This window comes from Taudactylus pleione, unplaced genomic scaffold (genome assembly GCF_031769625.1).
Source record: "Taudactylus pleione unplaced genomic scaffold, aTauple2 ptg000016l, whole genome shotgun sequence".
In the NCBI taxonomy this organism is placed as follows: domain Eukaryota; kingdom Metazoa; phylum Chordata; class Amphibia; order Anura; family Myobatrachidae; genus Taudactylus; species Taudactylus pleione.
In genome coordinates, this window is record NW_028284418.1 from 25,618,346 (window position 1) to 25,638,484 (window position 20,139).

The 20,139-nt window shown below is 42.7% G+C and overlaps 1 long non-coding RNA gene across 1 annotated transcript in view; it reads left to right on the forward strand.

The window, feature by feature from the left end:
* The first annotated feature begins 17,799 nt into the window (after nucleotides 1-17,799).
* Nucleotides 17,800-20,139, forward strand: part of LOC148541874 (uncharacterized) — a 39,707-nt gene continuing 37,367 nt past the window's right edge. The window contains exon 1 of the long non-coding RNA XR_015878472.1: nucleotides 17,800-17,850. This is a non-coding gene — a long non-coding RNA (uncharacterized LOC148541874). The remainder of the gene's footprint in view (nucleotides 17,851-20,139) is intronic.

Here is a 20,139-nt window from a genome sequence, read left to right on the forward strand (position 1 = left end):
CTTATGGGACACAGGTGCACGCTTGGCGCTCCTCCTTTGTTGATGCACGTGCAGCCACAGTGCGCACAATTCAGAAACACAGAAAATATTTTTTTTTTTGTTTGGAGTGTACTTTGGGGGTTACAGCACCCTTTAACGGACAAGCCAGCTGGCCCTTTACTTATGGGACACAGGTGCACACTTGGCGCTGCTCCTTTGTTGATGCACGAGCAGCCACAGTGCACACAATTCACAAACACAGAAAATATTTTTTTATTTTGTTTGGAGTGTACTTTAACGCACCCTTTAACGGTCAAGCCAGCCGGCCCTTTACTTATGACACAGGCGCATGCTTGGCGCTACTTTGTTGATGCACGTGCGGCTACTGCGCACACAATTCACAAACAGAAAAAATATTTATTTTTTTTGCACTTGGGGGGAGCACCCCTGATGGACAGAGCACCCCCTGGACAACACTACAGCACCCCTTTAGGACTGGGACACTACACAGGACTTTGGAGTGGACACAGCCCCTATGGACAACTGACTGCACAACACAGTCCAGCCAGCCCCTATGGACTTTGGAGGAGTGGACACAGCCCCTATGGACAACAGCAGCACAGCACAACACAGCCAGTCCCTATGGACTTTGGAGGAGTGGACACAGCCCCTATGGACAACAGCAACACAGCACAACAAAGCCAGCCCCTATGGACTTTGGAGGAGTGTACACAGCCCCTATGGACAACAGCAGCACAGCACAACACAGCCAGCCCCTATGGACTTTGGAGGAGTGGACACAGCCCCTATGGACAACAGCAGCACAGCACAGCATAACACAACACTACACTGCACTACACTACACTACACTACACAGCCAGCCCTAACTCCCACCCTCCCTCTTCACTGTCCACAGCCGAGTGAGAAAATGGCGCCGATGCGGGTACCTTATATAGAATCCAAAACCCGCGAGACCCGGAAGGAGGGATGATAACGTTTTGCCTCGATTTCAGATCCGAGTCAGGCGGGAAGAGTCGAGCCTGACTCGGATCGGTCTCGGATCGGGGGGGCACGGGGGGGTTCGGATTTTAGAAATCCGAACCCGCTCACCCCTACTTCTAATAGGAAGCCACTGCCAGAACACTCACTGTCTCACGGGGGTGGCGGATTTTACTGGTGAGTAAAATCTGGTCTACTGCTGAGGACTAATGTTGAATGCAGAATATTGGCCTTAGTGTATTCTGTCATTTCAGGGCTATGTGAGTCTGCAGACTCTCCCAGTAAGAAGAATGGAAAGGCAGCCCCTGTGTATGTAATCAATATCTTTTACTAGGGAATCCTGTAGGAGGGGATATAATAGATAGCATCATAGCTGTGCTGTGTTTCTGATAGTTATAGGAAACTGTACACTGCCCCTTTGGACTCTGTGGTGTTAGGGATGCAGTCCTCTTTGGTGCAATGTGTCTTCTGTGTGAGTTAGGTACGTATGGGTGTGAATGTGAGAGCACGTGTGTAGATTTAGTCAGGCTTAGTGAAGAATACCTGGGTTAAGAGGATGTAATGCAATGCCTTTCACAGCTGCTCATAAGACCTCTGCTGTCAGTCACCAGTAGGGCAGAGCATAGGAGTTGGAGTTGGAGGTGTGGGCCTCTGAGGTAGTGCAGAGACACGGGAAGCCCACACTACAGTACCAGGAAGTCCTTGCATGATGACTAAAGAAATTGGTCAGAACAAATTTGGGAGTGTAGCTCATCTGGATTAGGCAGTACGTGATAAGGACTGACAGTCTTTTTGTTTTTGTCTAAAATACTAAAATTGACCTCACGTAATTATAACTTTAAGTCTCAAAGGAAATGTCACAGTGTAATGAAATTACTTTTTTTTTTATCTTAACGTCTCCTTGTTTATCTTATAAATGAAGGGCAGCAAGTTTACCTTGGAAGTTGAAGCCAGTTCTTATCTAAAACAATAGAAAGTGTACTTGGTTTATGGAAACTTTTATTGAAATATCCAGAGATTATTTGTGTTTGGATTAATGGTTCTTAAGAAGAAACAAAACAATCATAGATGATTGATGTGACTGTGTTTTGACTCGCAAAGTTATTTGATGAATTGTTTCTAATGCTGGGCGATATATCGCTCATTCTATTGATAAGCTATATACAGTATGTCGCAAGTGCATTGGCAGGTATGTATAACCGATATATCTGTAAACTACATCATTCACAGACATATCAGGTCGGGAAGCAATCGGGAAGCCGACTGCCTAAATACCGACAGCCGGCTTCCCGACTGTCATATCCCGGCAAGGGTGAAATGCCGGGCGTCTAGATGTAGACGCCCGCAATTCCCCGACACCGGGAGACCGGCGCCCGGCATCCCGATCATAGTGATGCCAGGCACCACGAGCGGACAGCCGCGGGGGGAGGGTTAGGTTTAGGGCTCCCGGGGGGGACTTAGGGTTAGGCACCCCCCCGGGAGGGTTAGGGTTAGGCTAGGGAGGGTTAGGGTTAGGCACCCTCGGGGGGGACTTAGGGTTAGGCACCCCCCGGGGGACTTAGGTTTAGGCAGCGGGGAAGGGGGTGGTTAGGGTTAGGCACTTAGAGGGGGGATTAGGGTTAGGCACTTGGGGGGGAAGTTAGGGTTAGGCACCCATAAGGAGGGTTAGGGGGGTTAGGTTAGTAGATACTTACCTATCCACGATCGAGATTTCCAGCGCTGTCGGGCTTCCGCTGCTTCGAACTCCGCTCATGTCGGGCTGCCGCTGACGGGAATGCGGCCGGCGGTATTTCATACCCATTCCATCAGGTCGGTCCTGCAGCACAGCCGATGTGTGTGTGTGTCTTGTGTCTTGTGTGTGTGTGTGTGTGTGTGTGTCTATTTGTCCTCCATGCAAATTTGGTAGGGTGGTGTAGTTTGACCAGGATTAAATGTTTGAAGTTTAATCCAGAGAAGAAAAAATACTCTTGTTTTTTGGGGGGCACCTCTTAGAAAAATACCTCTATTAAAGCTTAGCTTTTATTCTAGTTCTAAAAAAAAAAAAGAATGTTGGGACATATACAAAACAAAATAGGTAAAAACAATTAAAATACAATATAAGCAGGCGAAATATCAGTTTAATAATAACACCTCTCCATATAATGCCTGGCACATGGAAAGGAGCAGCATGTACCACTGCAGTGTGGTAGTGATACCTTTTTATCTGTACTATAGCTTATCTTTATTCAGATTCAGGGTACTCTCATTGTAGGGCTGATCCTGATGGTCCCTGTGCTGGGGGTCATTCAGGATCAGGCAGCAACAGCAGAGGCCCACTGTACTTTTTCATATCCCTGGGTGTATGAAAGACACACTCACTTGTTGTATAATGCGTGGCACACAGCAAGCAGCAGCTGCCTGACCCACACTATACTAGGGATCTATAAGCACACTTGGTTACTGCTTTATGCCTTATTGCCTGCTGATCTATTATAATCACTATGGGGGCGATTCAATTCAGTGTGTTGCTGAATAGCCCCGGGAGGGGACTTAAGGATTTCTTCTCGCACCCTCCTGGGGATGCAAGGAGAAATCCGACTACACTGCTTTGCGCCACAATGACAGCCGTGCGACCGGCACTTCAGTCGGAAAATGCCGGTTCTCAAGAGTAAGCACCCAGGTAAAGTTGCGAGAACCGGCATTCTCTGTCTTAACCACTTGCCAGCTAAGCAAACAGCGCAGTGAATTGAATAGCTCCGGGAGCTCCCCATTGCCTGGATTCTAATATGTCCGTAAAGAACTCTTAGGGGTCTATTTACTAAGCAGTGCTAGGAGACAGAGTGAAAAATTATAAAGAGCCAGCCAATCAGGTCGTAACTGCCATCTCACAGGCTGTGTTTGAAAAATGACAGTTGGGAGCTGATTGCCTGGCACCTTATCACTTTTCACTCTGTCTCCTGACACTGCTTAGTAAATAGACTCCTTAATTTGTTATCTAAAATCTATCTAAGATAGGTAAAATATTACCGTTTATCTAGTTAATTCTGATCTGCCATTGCAATCTGAATCCTTAAGGGGATGTGTTACTCCAAGTACTAGACAAAGAGGTAACAGATTGTTGACTACATTGTATCCTCATAGCCACATGTGAAACACTGTGATCAAGGGCTCTATTTACTACAATCCACATATTGAATGCGTATTGCAGTGTGATATTACCGAGTGAATTCGCATTGGGAATTCAGGAAATATCACAGAGATTTACTACAAATCCCTTACAGGGACAGAGCTTGCGATAAAGCTCTGGGCCTGATTCAGAGCCGGACGCTCTGACCAGAGCGCTCGCTCTGAATCAGGGCCCTCCTACCTAAAAATGGAGCGGCCTCTTGGACGCTCGCATAGCTGTGGGTTACCACCCACAGCTTATGCGAGCATCCATGATGATGGTTGCGATGGTCAAGACCATCGCGACCATCGGGCTTGCGACGAGACCAGAGCCAAAATCACTCCCACTGACATCACTAGTGATGTCAGTGGGGCCGGACCCAGACGGTAGGCATTCACATGGGAACGCCTCCGTCTGGCAGCCACGCCCCTGGCACACCCACCAAAGGGGGCGTGCTGTCAATCACCATCGACAACACGCCCCCTTTGGTGCGAGACCTGGAGCGACAGCTTGGCTGTCGCTATGCGGGTCTCGCGCATGCGCACGACGGAGCTCCCTCCGTCGTGTGCATGCGCATTAGGGCACCATCGTGCATAGGATGCTCGCAAGCGGGTCTGAATTAGGCCCTCTGTCCCTGCAAATCCCCTTCGGAGCCTTATCACGGTATTTTCGCAAAAAATACCGTGATTAAGTGCCCGTGCATGCGCCAACTGGTCGCCGCTGCTACCCCCGCGCTAAGCCCCACCCCCGGCGCTAAGCCCCGCGATCACGGACCCCCCTCCCCCCCGCAACCCCCCTCTCCCTTAATAGCACTTACCTGCATGCTCCGGGCCTCTGGTGATGTTCTCCATTCCTCCGGTCAGGTGATCTCCCATACTGCACTGGGGCCCGATCACCTGATGACCGGGCAGCAGTGCACTGTGGGAGACCAGCTGGCCGGAGGGGAGTCATCACCGGAGGCCTGATCACCGGTCGCAGGAGTCAGGTAAGTAAATTTTTTTTTTTACTATTTTTTTTTTCTTTTTTTTACAGTAATCAGCTTGCGGTCTGTTTAGACCACACAGCTGATTACTGGGACCGACTCCCGGCTCTGCTCTCCCCGTTAGAGCAGGGCAGGAGGCCGGTAACCGGGGGAGACCCTGGATAACGCCACCTCCAGGTGGCGTTATTATCACAGGGCTTTCCCCGGTATTTTTTCACATTTTATTTTTAGTAACTCTGGTCGGATCACATTTCCCATTACAATTATGGGAAATGCGATCTGCTTTACTAAAAATAAGTGATACTTAGGGGTTGGAGTAGAATTTTACGAATTCTACTCCAATTGCGCTGTAATAACTATAGGTGATACTAACATAATGTGAAAAGGGTGTGAAAACACCCTTTTTCACATTATTTTAGCAAAAATTATGTTGATAAATAGAGCCCCAAATGTGTGATAGACATACTAAAGATCTTTGAGCAATTTACATTAGTTTACTTTGCGTTAACATTGTTTGGGTTATTTTCTATTTGTCAGTGTAATTTCAGCTTAAAATTATTATGAACCTGAATTACAGACCAGGACTTATTATACTATTTTCTATGATCATGAGAGTCAGTATGATTAATGTTGTGCACTGTTGGGTGACAATATTTGTATCAATGCTAAAAATATATGCTGGTGGAATTCACTGTTTGTAGACAAAAGAATATTTTTAAGAGGGTCTGATTCATTATGGATCGCTTTTGCGATCACAGCTGCGATTATGCTCGCAGTTCTATTAAAATGTCCACCGCAGCCATTCTTCTGGCGTTTTGCGCATGCGCAGTAGACTCTGGGCACACTCTAGTAACCCAGAGTCTACTAATGCTCCGGTGGCCGGCCAGCCACGTCAGTCGGCTGCCAGCCCCCGGGAAGAGAGGAGGGGGTCCCGGACGGGGAATGCACATGGGCCCCCTCCTCTCTAAAGACGCCCCTGCTCGCAGACCTGCATATACATCGGTAACATTGAGTAACATCGGACCCTCATGCACAATTACAGCAAGTCTGATCTGTCTCAGAAACTGCAAGTCTCATCGCATGCAGTGAGTACACTGCAATGGTGCTGGTGCTGGTAGCGGTCATACGATATGCCAGACGTCTAGAAACAGGTAAGATCGACAGTAATTATATCCTTTGAATGAGGAGACCACTCCTATGCTTGCCCCCATGCTCAGAGTGCACTGGCAGAGGGATTACTATTTGTAACAGGTCGCAAGTAAAACAACAACAGGCTTATGAAAATATCCTTTATGAAAAGTTCTCCTGTTCATGTACTGTAGTATTCCACGTTCTCCTAACATGTTTCAGCGCTCTGCATCATCTTTCTCAAAGGTTAACTGTTTTTTTTTATTATTTTTAATGATTTGTGCACATTTTAAATAATTATGATGATACCAATTGTATTATTATTGGTAATTATTATACATTATATATATACTTTTTATAGCAAATTATTTGTTACAAATTATTCACTCTCAGACAAGTTATATAGATATTTTTCATATAGTGAAGTGTAGGTCATTGTTGTATGTTACTTCATGTCTATAAGAGATATCATTGGTCTCTAATGGGTATATTTACTAAAGTGCAGGTTTATAGAAGTGGAGATGTTGCCCATTACAAATAATCATATTCTACATATCATTTATCTAGCACCTTCTAGGAGATAATAGTTCAAATCTGATTGGTTGCTATGGACAATAGCTCCATTTCTATAAACATGCACTTTATTATTATCATTTATTTATATGGCGCCACAAGTGTTCCACAGCGCCTTACACAGTACATAAACAAATAGGTGACCAGTGACTTACAGTACAATACAATACAATGCAGGACAAGGACATGGATAATATACATTGCTACATTAGTGACCATAACACCCACATAAGCAGCAGAGCATAAGCAACCAAGTTTTAGGTGCCCTAGTGGTGAGTAAGAATTAGATGGAAGTAAAGTAGGGAGAAGCACAAGAGGGCCCTACTTGTTAGAGCCTGGTATCTACTTTAATTTTCTTATAAATACGAGGGTTGTTCAAAAAGTAATGCCTAAATGCTCACAACTCAAATTTTGTTATAGAAACAGATTTGAAAATTTGCAGTAAACTACTTTGAAGTCTTAGCAACAGAATGACTCTACTCAAAAAATTCACCATCTGCCCTCAAACATTTTCTCCACCTCTCAACCCAAGCTGTGAATCCACTTTGGTAAAATTCCAGAGGTTGGAATTATTCCCAACTCCATTTTGGCAATGGCTACAGATGTTGCCATTGAAGTGTGAGGTCTGGCATTGTCGTGGTGTAAGATGACATTTGACAATGGAATTGTTGACCTTTTTTTGTGGATGGCTTCTTTCAGCTTCTTAAGTGTAATAATGTATCGATCATTGTTAATTGATTGGTTTGGTTCCAAGTAATCGATGAAAATAACACCTCGGCAATCCCAGAAGAATGTGGCCATAACTTTGTTTATGGATCGCTGTGATTTAAACTTTTTTGGCCTAGGTGAACTTGGGTGTTTCAATTGCTTTGATTGGGCCTTTGTTTCTGGGTCATAAAGGAATACCCAGGTCTCATCTCCTGTAATGACATTTTCCAAAAATGTTTCAGGGTTGGCTTCAAAGTTGGTCAAAAGGTCATTGCACACTTCCACCCTCTGGGCCTTATGATCCCTGGTTAATTGCTTTGGAACCCATTTAGCACACACTTTACGATACCCCAAATCATTGATTAGTGTTTTTACAGTGCCATGGCTACATTCAAGTTCATCACTGACATCTCTGATGGTCACACAACGGTCTTTCTGAATCATGGCAATGACGTTGTGTCGGTTCTCTGCTGTCACTGCAGTTGATGGTCTGTCACCATAAGGTTTGTCGCACACGGACGATTCTCCCGATTGAAAACACTTCATCCACCTTCTGACATTGCTATAGTCAATTGTACGCTCACCATACACTTTTTTCAGCCTTCTGTGGATTTATGTAACACTGCAGCCTTCTTTTTCCAGAAATTCAATGATGGCTCTTTGTTTCATCTTGAATTCCATGGTATTTCTTGGACTACCTAAACAAAAATACATATATAGCTAGCAGACATATTAAACTACAAACTGACAAAGTTTCAAATAAATATTGCATATTATTTCAGAGTTATGAGCATTTAGGCATTACTTTTTGAACAACCCTCGTAACTTTGCAGTCAGGCCTCTTTTGTTTTTCTCCAAGTTCTAAAACCCAAGTACATATCATCCTAATTGAGAAATCACAAATATTTATATATCATTTAAGCATAAAGAAACCATGGTAGATGCAGATGAGACATGAATTAGTGATACACCTGATGGACCAAACTATGTACACACCTAGATGTTTCCACAGTAACTTCTACTCCGTCTTATGCAGGGTATAGGTATGATATACTGACATGCACAATGTCAACATTCAATATGTCAACATCATATAAACATGTTCAAGACATCAACAGATGACATATCGACATCCCCAATGACATCTTTCTGATACTGACATTTTGATAGTTGATATGTTGACTGGAACCCTTTATGTAGCCTTGAAGAATAACTACAAAGGTTTCTAAGACTAATATCTAGGGAAAACAATACAGCATTTTTTTTTCAACTGCCCATGGCTCTCACCTGAAGATAAATTATATGCCCTAGAGGCAATTTTGCTTTAAATCTCTAACATGAGACAGAGATCAAGTTAATTACCAGCTCTGACCATGCCATAATAGCTATAATGTCTAACATCCTGCAGCTGTCCCCAGGAATTTCACTTAATAAAAATAAATTGATCCTTTCTCAAAAAACATGAAGATGATGGATTAATTAGTTTCTGCTTTGAAACTGATACATCGGTTATCTCCTCCCCACCTGCTGTGGGAAGCTCACAAGGTGCAAGGACTATCATGGTGCCTGAAGTAATGCTGGGTACACACTGGCCGACATATTTGCCGTTCAATTCAACGGCCGATATATTGTGTGCCTGTCGGCCAGTGTGTACAAACAATATGTCTGTAAACTACGTAGTTCACAGACATATTGCGTAGACTGTGCAGCACAGCTGATGGCAGATATATCTGATCATTGTGCTGTGTGCATGGGCCATCTGCCGACTGCCCCTACACTTGCTGCAGAGGTCGGCGGGAAGGGGGATGCGAACCAACCCTCATTAGACTGATAAAGGGAGACATCCCTACTGAAAGTATATTGCAATATTGAGTCATTCTAACACCTGCAAGAGACTGAGCTAAAGATATATACATCTGAGAGCATGATATATGTGCTGATTGAGCTACCATTGAACCAGGACTGAGCCTATTAGTCTAAAGAATAAGAAAGCCATATTGTGAGGCAGATTGATATAATAGATGATTAAGAGTGCACTTAGGACTGAGCTACTGATACTACTGAGTGCTGAAGATAACTGTGCTACTAAAGTGGAACTGTATTTATTGACCTGTATAATTGGAAAGTGGAAACTATTGTTATCTGGACTCAAGAAAGGCCAGCATTATATGCTAATTCTGTTATCTTTGCCTATTGTGGATTACAAGTTTATGCATGTAATAGGGCAGTGACTACCTAGCAAGATAGCAGAGAGTACTCCATCAAAAGAACTTTGGGTTCACTTTAAAGTAATTGACTGATCAGTCTGGGATTTTGCTAGTCTGCTGAGTAAAAATCTGCTTCACTAATTCTTCATATATGTATTCTTGAGAAGGTTATTGTGTGCTTAGCTTATAGTGTATTGGAGTAATTGAGAAACCATATTTTCCATAGTTATAGCCAAAGTGCTGCAGCAGTTTGGATAAAGAGAATTATTGGCTATTTACTATTGAATTGCTAACTACTGTTTTATACATATTTTATTTGTATAAGAATAACCTGTCATTTGTATGGTGATTATTATTTCCTCCATATTAACCTCCCTGGACCCACTTCCTCTTACTTTCCCATTAATAAATCAACTAGATTGTTCTATTTATTAAGACTGTTAAGTCATTTTACAAATGATGGATTTTAGAGCATGGCCCATGAAGAAGGCATAATTGACACTTTACAAGCTATAGTTTGCCACATACTGTATATAGGGTCAGCAATCACAATAAACCATCAGATGCAGTGCTAGGGCTAGACCATCTGAGCTGAATGTTTTATTGTTCCGGATGTGGTGACCAATCTTACACTACAAGACCCCACCTCTGCAGAACATTGGAACCTAGCAATGGCCCTAGACGTATGTAAATATGTATACTTTGGTCTCATACACTGGATAGTGTATATTATACAGAATTAATCATTAACACTATGGATGGTTTATAACATAAGCTGTCAAGAAAAGGTTAAAAATCTCATAATAATACTTAATATAACCAGTAGCAGACAGAACTGAGCTTCCTAAGCACACATTCTCCCACCTCATGTTAAGATATATGCCTCTTCTTACTGGCAGCTGCTCTCTGGTTTCTCTGGTCCATGGGCTGATGGAGCACTCAGATCTACACACAGTAGACTTGGTAGGAGAAGCTGCTGCCACTGGGCATGTTATGGCCTCAGCTCTAGTAAAATTCTATTATATATTAATACTGTAGTCATGATTCGATCTAATGGCTGAGAGGGGGGTTTCCGGGAAACTGGAACCCCCCCCCAGTGTTTGTCTATGCATATCTCAAGCTACATCCAGGTGAACACACAGCAGTGTATCTGCAACACCTGTTCGTAAGTTGTCCAAATGTATATACTTACAATAGTACAGAGAAGTGGCTTGTTAGTGTTAGTAGTAAATGCAAAAGTTGAATTACCCTATTCCTATACAATATAATGTAATAATGTTTCTTATACACAAGAGAGAATAGTGTCTTGACAGCATTATTAATAAATGCAAAATCGCTTTTGTCATATAAAACTACATCCATTATTTATCGCTTCATAAATCCACTGGGAAATATTTTCCAGTTGTAGTAAAAATTAAAATATCACATAAGAAAAACACAGCCACAGCGTGACATAAGGCAAACAGCCAATCAGAAACTGCTGATAATGTTATTATTGTGATCAACATTATTATAACCTATCCTTACATTGGGCAAACATAAAGTGCAAAGATACATCTCCAAAGAAGCTTATCTGGGGATGCATCTATATTTCATAAATATACAGGGGGAATGTGAACACATACTTACTCTACTGCAGTGGTTCCCAAACTTTTTGGAATCACGGTGCCCTAGAGTTATCAGCATTGTTTTCACGGCAACCCTGGGCCAAAAGTTTGTTATTAAAAAATTCAGAATAAAATGTAGTAAATTGTGCTTATCTGTCATCCTTATGTTCAGTTATGTTGTGGTGGATAGGTTTGTGCTTCTGTTTTTCTACATATTTACATTACATTGACCATAAATAATTGATTTAGTGTTGGACCACCAACCAGAGGCACCCCTGCAAGTGTCTACTGTACATATCTTAAGCTTGCCTACCCATGTTAAGATTCACTAAGTGTAAGGGACCAAGGATATACATATACAGCCATGGCCAAAAGTTTTGATAATGACACAAGTATTGGTTTTCACAAAGTTTGCAGCTTCAGTGTTTTTAGACCATTTTGTCAGATGTTACTATGGTATACTGAAGTAAAATTACAAGCATTTCATAAGCGTCAAAGGCTTTTATTGACAATTACATTAAGTTTATGCAAAGAGTCAATATTTGCAGTGTTGACCCTACTTTTTCAAGAACTCTGCAATTCACCCTGACATGCTGTCAATCAAATTCTGGGCCACATACTGACTGATGGCCTCCCATTCTTGCCTAATCAATGCTTGGAGTTTGTCAGAATTTGTGGGTTTTTGTTTGTCAACCCACCTCTTGAGGATTGACCACAAGTTCTCAATGGGATTAAGGTCTGGGGAGTTTCCTGGCCATGGACCCAACATTTTGATGTTTTGTTCCTCAAGACACTTAGTTATCACTTTTGCATTATGGAAAGGTGCTCCATCATGCTAGAAAAGGCGTTGTTTGCCACCAAACTGTTCTTGGATGGTTGGGAGAGGTTGCTCTTGGAGGATGTTTTGGTACCATTCTTTATTCATGGATGTGTTCTTAGGCAAAATTGTGAGTGAGCCCACTCCCTTGGCTGAGAAGCAACCCCACACATGGATGGTCTCAGGATGCTTTGGCATGACACAGGTCTGACGGCAGGGCTCACCTTTCCTTCTCTGGACAAGCAGTTTTCCAGATGCCCCAAACAATCTGAAAGGGGATTCATCAGAGAAAATAACTTTACCCCAGTCCTCGGTAGTCCATTCCCTGTACCTTTTGCAGAATATCAGTCTGTCCCTGATATTTTTCCTGGAGAGACGTGGCTTCTTTGCTGTCCTTCTTGTCACCAGGCCATCCTCCAAAAGTCTTTGCCTCACTGTGCATGAAGATGCACTCACACTTGCCTGATGCCATTCCAGCGCAAGCCCTTATCCCGCAGTTGAATCAACTTTAGGAGACAGTCCTGGTGCTTGCTGCACATTCTTGGGTGCCCTGAAGCCTCCTTTACAACTATTGAACCTCTCTCCTTGAAGTTCTTGATGATCTGATAAATGGTTGATTTAGGTGCTATCTTACTACCAGCCATATCCTTGCCTGTGAAGCCCTTTTTGTGCAAAGCAATGATGACTGCACGTGTTCCCTTGCTGGTAACCATGGTTAACAGAGGAAGAACAATGATTTCAAGCTCCACCCTCCTTTTAAAGCCTCAAGTCTGTTATTCTTACTCAATCGGCATGACAGAGTGATCGCCAGCCTTGTCCTCATCAACAATCTCACCTGTGTTAACGAGAGAATTACTGACATGATGTTAGCTGATCCTTTTGTGGCAGGGCTGAAATGCAGTGGATATGTTGTTTTTGGGATTACGTTCATTGTCATGGCAAAGAGGGACTTTGCAATTAATTGCAATTCATCTGATCACTCTTCATGACATTCTGGAGTATATGCAAAGTGCCATCATAAAAACTAAAGCAGCAGACTTTGTGAAAACCAATACTTGTGTCATTCTCAAAACTTTTGGCCATGTATATGATGAGGGGATAGTCCGTACACCCATCTGATTGCTTCTGTTTTTAGGGTCTGTAGCTTGGATATCCATCAGCTCACATTTTGCAAAATGTCCCTAACCATTAAGTTTTCGGCTCAAGGCACCTGTATGAACTTGATTCACCTTCTGGGAGTGAAAGGAAGAGCTTCTGCTACTACCAATCTACTTATATACCCTGCCTTCTTGTGATGGTCATGTGACCCGTACTGGTGAATGTGATGCACATACTTGGGGTACCAAATGTAATGTGGCACACTATCCTACTGTAATTCAGGTGGTTTAGCAAATATTAACTGGTAAAGGGGATACATATGGACAGCAGGTGCAGTGCAAAGTCAAAAAATGATGGGCGCCAGACCAGCTCATAGTGAAACAATAACAAAACTTTATTGTTTCTTCACATCCTCCAGCACAGTAAAGCTGGCCACACACTAGACCAACTTTCATCCAACCAGCCAACTAGTTGATTGGTTGGAATGAAAATCTGGTACCGTATGGGAGTAAATGATGATCAGCAATTTGCTCCTAAATGCCACAAAACAGATGAAAATGGTCGTCAGACAAGTTTGTTAAATGTTTGATCTAAACAATTTATTCAAACAACATTTTTTGTCCATTTTCCGGCGTTTGGGAGCAAATTGCTGATCATCATTTACTCACATACCTTACCAGATTTTCATTCCAACCAATGAACTAGTTGGCTGGTTGGACAGATAATCTTTAGATGTGTGGCCAGCTTAAGTATAGCAGTTGAAAGCCGAACTCACTGCAGTACCTCAGAGGCCTGTTCATCTACTTCTATATTCAACCCTCTCTGTGACTGACAGCTGATGTCACTGGGAGGCGAGGCTTAAATCTGGCAGCGCCAAGCATTACAGTGGCATAGAAATAAATAAGAAAATAAAAATTGGCAATAATATTTAAAATATATGGAACAAATCATATGAAGCATAAAATGATTGAAATCAAATAAAAGGTTAGTAAAACACACACATCAAAGTATACAGCATATCAATATGTCTCATAAACTTACATAAAACCTAAAATAGCGTAAACATGTTTGGATAACTTTATAAATGTGCAAAGTTACAGAATGAATTTAGGGGTATAATTTTAAGCTAACGCTAATTGTTTGAAGACAGCAAAGGCCTGGATCATGGTTTAGTGTTATTTTCCAATTGAAGACTTTGCATGCTTGTGGTTTTGATTTACTTTACGAGCACACAAAAGTTTAAAACTTGATGTGGTACTTATGTACTTTACAAACATTTTTCAAGTGATTTGTGTAATATCGATGTGTCCTCATACACCTGGCCTCAATATACCACACGACATGAGATGACATGAGCTGCTCCGAGGGATGTGGTGTACTGTCTCTTTCTTTACATTCTGCATCTTATTTGCATCACAGATACTGTGAAACATCAGTCACATTGTGCTATAGAAGCAGGGCTGCCACCTCACCGGAATTAGTCTTAGACACGTACAAAGTCGCAAATGAAGTACAGTATAACATAACTTGGCATGAGGAAAGTCCGCTGTATTGCAACACTTCATATACAGATTCATGGCGGGATGCAGGAAAGGTAGAAATGTGGTCAAACCCCGAAAATGCGGGTTTGACCGCATTTCTCATATGCCCCAAGCCCCGGAATGTGATGCACTCTAGGGCTTGGTTGTGATGGGTAACGCCATCTTCCTGATGGTGTTACCCTATAGAAGCCTATGGGCTTCTATCGGGAGAGTACTTTGAGAGGGATCCCTCCCAGCACCCCCCCCCGCGGCATGCGCAGAAGGGCTTCTGGGGCTTCCATCGCAATGGGCCACTCTTACCGAGAGAGTGGTTCTTTGTGGTGTTTGTCATGCATACCAGCGTTACCAACGGCGACATACATGCAAAGAGTGGCGGGATGCATCACATTCTGCAGCCTGCGATGAGTCATGCATCCCGCCCCCAGTCTCATTCAGTCACATATGACAAATGTTGCACAACAAATTGATCAGTGCAGTCTATTAAAGTAGTTCTGACACTTCCAGTCATTTTATTTGTGTGAATAAGATGCACATTTTCAGCGGAAACGGCTGAGTCATTTGGGATCTGGCACACCGATAGGGGCTGTTTGGCGCAACTGAAGCATCAGCGTATGAAGATACATCTGTACATTGGGCCTGATTCAGAGAAAAACTCTGTTTGTGAGAGACCTGCGCATGTGCAGTTCTCCCTCTGAGATTGCTCACCATTCCCCCAAGCCGCAGACTGAATGATATGATATCATCAGTATGTTCAGCATTTCATCTTAGCGGAGTTCTCTGTAGAAACTATAACTGGACCATATTAGGTGACAGTTGCATGTCAAAGGCAACACTCATAGGGCTCTATTTATCAATCTTTTTTTGTGAAAAATTCACATTATTTTACTTTCACTGAAATGTACAGTATTACAGGGCTTTTGGAGCAGTTTTCATGAAAAACTACTCCTAGCCCTTGAATTCACATTTCTTTAGCAAGCACATTGCATTTCCCGTACTTGTTATGGGAAATGCAATCTGCTTGAAATTTACTAAGGGGGAATTGTGAAAAAATACCGGGTAGGAGCCCTGCTATAACATCACCATCTGGAGATGGCATTAAGCAGAGTTCCCCCTGGTTCCCTGACTCCTGCTCTGCTCTGACATGCAGAGCAGAGCCGGGAGCCAACCCCCTGTGATCAGCTTTGTGGGCTAAATAGACCACAAGTTGATCACTGTAAAAAATAGTTAAAAAAACCCAAGAAAACCTGAAACACCCAGGGGTCCAGTGATCGGTGAGCTCTCTTCTCTGGTCAGCTGGTCGCTGGGGCTCCTGCACTGTGACCACAGCCAGTTGTGATGTAAATCGGCATCTCAGTTTACAGCACAGCTGACTGGGTCACAGGAGCCTGGAGACCAGCTGACCGGAGAAGAGAGATCACCGATCACCAAGGTAAGTGTTAGAAGGGGTAGAGGTGTGGGTCATGGGGGAGCAGTCGCTGGGGGGCAGCCACGGGGAAGGGGTAGCACTAGCCGACGTCTGTGCATGCGCGGAGGCACTCTTACTGTATTTTTTGCAATAAATACAGTGAGAATTGTGCTGTGATGATTCGCAGGGAAAGAGCTTTCTCACAAGCTCTGTCCCTACTTGAGAATGTTGATACATTTTTGTGATACAGTAGTTCCTAAATTTGCAATGTGAATTTAGGTGAAATTATCACACTACAATCTGCATTTGAAATGTGGATTGTAGTAAATAGGGGCCACTGAGTGCCACAGTGTAGCAGTAAAGGTGCGTACACACAACGATTTAAGTAATGAACAATTTTCGTTCAGTTTTTCCCTTGAAAAAGTTAACGAAAATAGTTTTACAAAGTAGTTGGTTTTACTTTACTTAATAAACAATTTTCTGTGTGTTGAAGTAAAAATGTTGCAACTTCTATTGAAAATCGTTCAGTTGGTCAGTCTGACTGAACTACAATCGACAAACGTGAACGTGCATGAACGATAATCGTTCGTCATTTATCGTTTTACACTGAACGATTTTTTGAACGATTTAACGATAACGACGTCGTTATAGTTAAATCGTTAATAAAATAGTTGTGTGTGTACACATAAGGAGCATACACACTAGACGATATGCTCCCTGAGCGATATCGTCTAGTGTGTCCCCGGCAGGGTGTGCTCAACGTCATTCATGATATTGTGCACACCCGCTGAACGATATCATTAACGATATCGTTCAGCGTCCGGCTCTCTCCCCCATTCCCCAACATGCAGCAACCTGACGATATCGTCATTTTGGCCTGCATGTTTGCCCGATGAACGACAATGACGAACGACCCGCGAGAACACGCATCGTCATTATCGTTCATCGTTTTGGTGTAAAAAATGGACAATATAATGAACGACTGAACGATAACGATATCGTTATCGTTCAGTCGTCCACTTTATCGCCCAGTGTGTACACACCTTAAGAGCTAAAAAAACCCAACAACCTGGAATTTATCACAATCTGAATGATACAGACACTCATCTGAAACGACAGTCACCAGGCAGGTGTACCATGTACCACATATACTGAAGGCATAGGAGGATGATATGTAAATATTGTATATACTGTATGTGTATATATATATATATATATATATATATATATAAATTTTTTATATACACACACATACTATATAATATTTATATATATATATATATATATATATAGATATATATATATCTGTCTATCTATATATATATATATATAAATATTATATAGTATGTGTGTGTATATAAAAAATGTATATATATATATATATATATATAATGCACCTCATTGTCCCAGTCACTGACTGCAGTCTGTATGTATGCAGACCTTTATACACTGTAGCGAGATCAAATTATTCCACGGTATTGGAGGCACCAAACAAGACAGTGATTTAGCTGCTAAGTCCCCTGTCAGCTGAAGTGGAGCAGGGAGGGGAGGGTGAGGGTCTGTTAATTAACTGCTTTAAGTTAAACCTGGGCTGGTGAATTCAGCTCATTTTTCATGCTTGCCTGCCTGCCAATGAGTGAGAGTGCCGAGGACCCGGAGAGGTGTGTGTGGGGGCTGGGGGACTGGTATTTTTAGTGAGGGTTTTATTGAGTGGATCCCTGTGGCTTGGCTCCACACTGAAATATTGTCCTAGTCTCAATGACATATACACAGAGCAGGCACTAAGATTCTGGCGCCAGCCCTAGAGAATGGCCAGGACTTGGGGGATACCAGTGGAGGCAGAGAAGTGAAAACGTCTAATTACAAATATTGTAGCTCACAGGCTCAGCTTGCCTGGATGGCAAACACTGTCCTGTTTACTAGCAAAGGGGGAGAGGAGATCTCTCGCCCACGTGTGAAAGCTGTTACAGTGGACGAGACGTTCTATCTCCAGGCATCATTGGCTGCCGTCTTATAGGTGACTGTTGCTTTGCGCGTAATTAGGATCATGTAAAAATTTGGATGCATTGTGGAAACGTTTATTCATTTACTTTTTTCTATTGTTTATTAATCTTGAATACTCATTTGGAGAGAAATGATCTAGACTGAACAGCTTGCAATCTAAAGGAAAGTTTAGATAGTACAGTATAAATTAATTCAGAGTTTGGGTGTTTTCTGTTACTGGAATATTAATAGTTTATTTAGTCAACTGTCAGTGAATAATGCTGGGTACTCTCTATGCTATTTGTAGTTCGTACAGCCGACGAACGACATATTGCATAGTGCATCTGCGGGTGTGTACAGGTCGGATCTGTGTCTGGCCAGGCATATGGAGCGACCGATTGGTAAGTATGTGTACAGGCTTATGCTGCCCATCCACTACTAGATGCGGGGACGACGGCACGATTACGACGCCGTCTTCTCCCGCGGGGTGAAGTGCATACACTGAACGTTCAGACGTTCAGTGTATGCAGATCAATCATCCCCGAACATGGCAACCTGACGGCGGTCGCCGATGGTTAATTTCATGATATTATGAATATCGATATGGTGAATGTCACCTAAAATACCGAACCCTCAGCTACATATGTGTCTTCTTACATGTGGGTTGGGTCTGAGCTCAATGAATTCACGTAACAGACCTTTTTTTTTATATAACAGATTAGTAACTGAGCCCAAGAAAATTTTAGAAAAGTGAGTGCGGAATTCTAGTCATTATTAACCTGTACAGTAGAAAATAATTCCTTTAGTATATGTGTATGTATGTGTGTGTGCATATATATATATATATATATATATATAATCACATATACATACACACACACCTATTTTTGATTACACGTGTCTTCTTACATAAAAACTGACCACAATAGTAGGGCTGTCATCAGGAGAATTCGTCCTCCCCATCTCCATAGTGGTATTTAAAATGTGTAATTTTTGTTACAGTATGTCATGGATACCACACCCTAGTAAAGCAATAAGAAAACATTGGTGAATGATGCAATGTAATAGGCCTGCATGTTATCAGGAGATATGGGGCAGGATGTACTAAAGGGAAAAGTACTGTAAAACCCCCGAAAATGCAGTTCCATGTGTATCAAGCCCCGGAATAATCTCCAGGACCTGTAGGGAGGCGGGATGTACCGCATCACGGATGCGATGTTTAGTACATCCCGCCCATAGTCTATTCCCATACAAAGCATACACAATCCCAAGGGCCATCTTATATACATACCTAAAGCGGGGCATACACTGTGCGATATGCACCATGTATGACGACGGCCAATCCGATGCCCGACATATCGGGCAGTCCTCACACATGGAGCAAAGTGGTGGCCAACCGCCCAATATGCCGGCACCCCCTTTCCTCACCCGTATGGCGCAACAAGGGGTCGTACATCGCATCCCCTGATCGATAGAGTTTTCTGTAAGATCTGGGGATGCGATGTACAAACACACAGAAGCGAGCACAGGATGATATCATGCCCATATCATGCCCATACACGGTACGATATAGCAGCTATATCGTGCCAATCCATCGGATCGGCTACTATATCGCACCGTGTATGGCCGGCTTTACAGTGCACTAGTGAGGAACAAGTCTTAGGGGCCTATTTATTAAAATTGTGATGAAATACCTAATGTTCCTTATATCTGATATTCACTGTGATTTTGGAAAGTATTTCAGGACTGTTTATCATTATCCAGAAGCCGGGAAAGCTGCTCTGATAAGCTGTCTCAGTGAATCATGCATGCAACACTTTTGCAGCTTATGACAGCAGTGATAGTTTACATTGCGGGTAGTTTTTATGCACATGCAGCCTTTGATTGTACTTGTGGGCTCTGAGAGGTCAATGAATCTAAATGGATCCTTCTTTGCACTCTTCCAATAGACAAAAGTGTGCTAACGC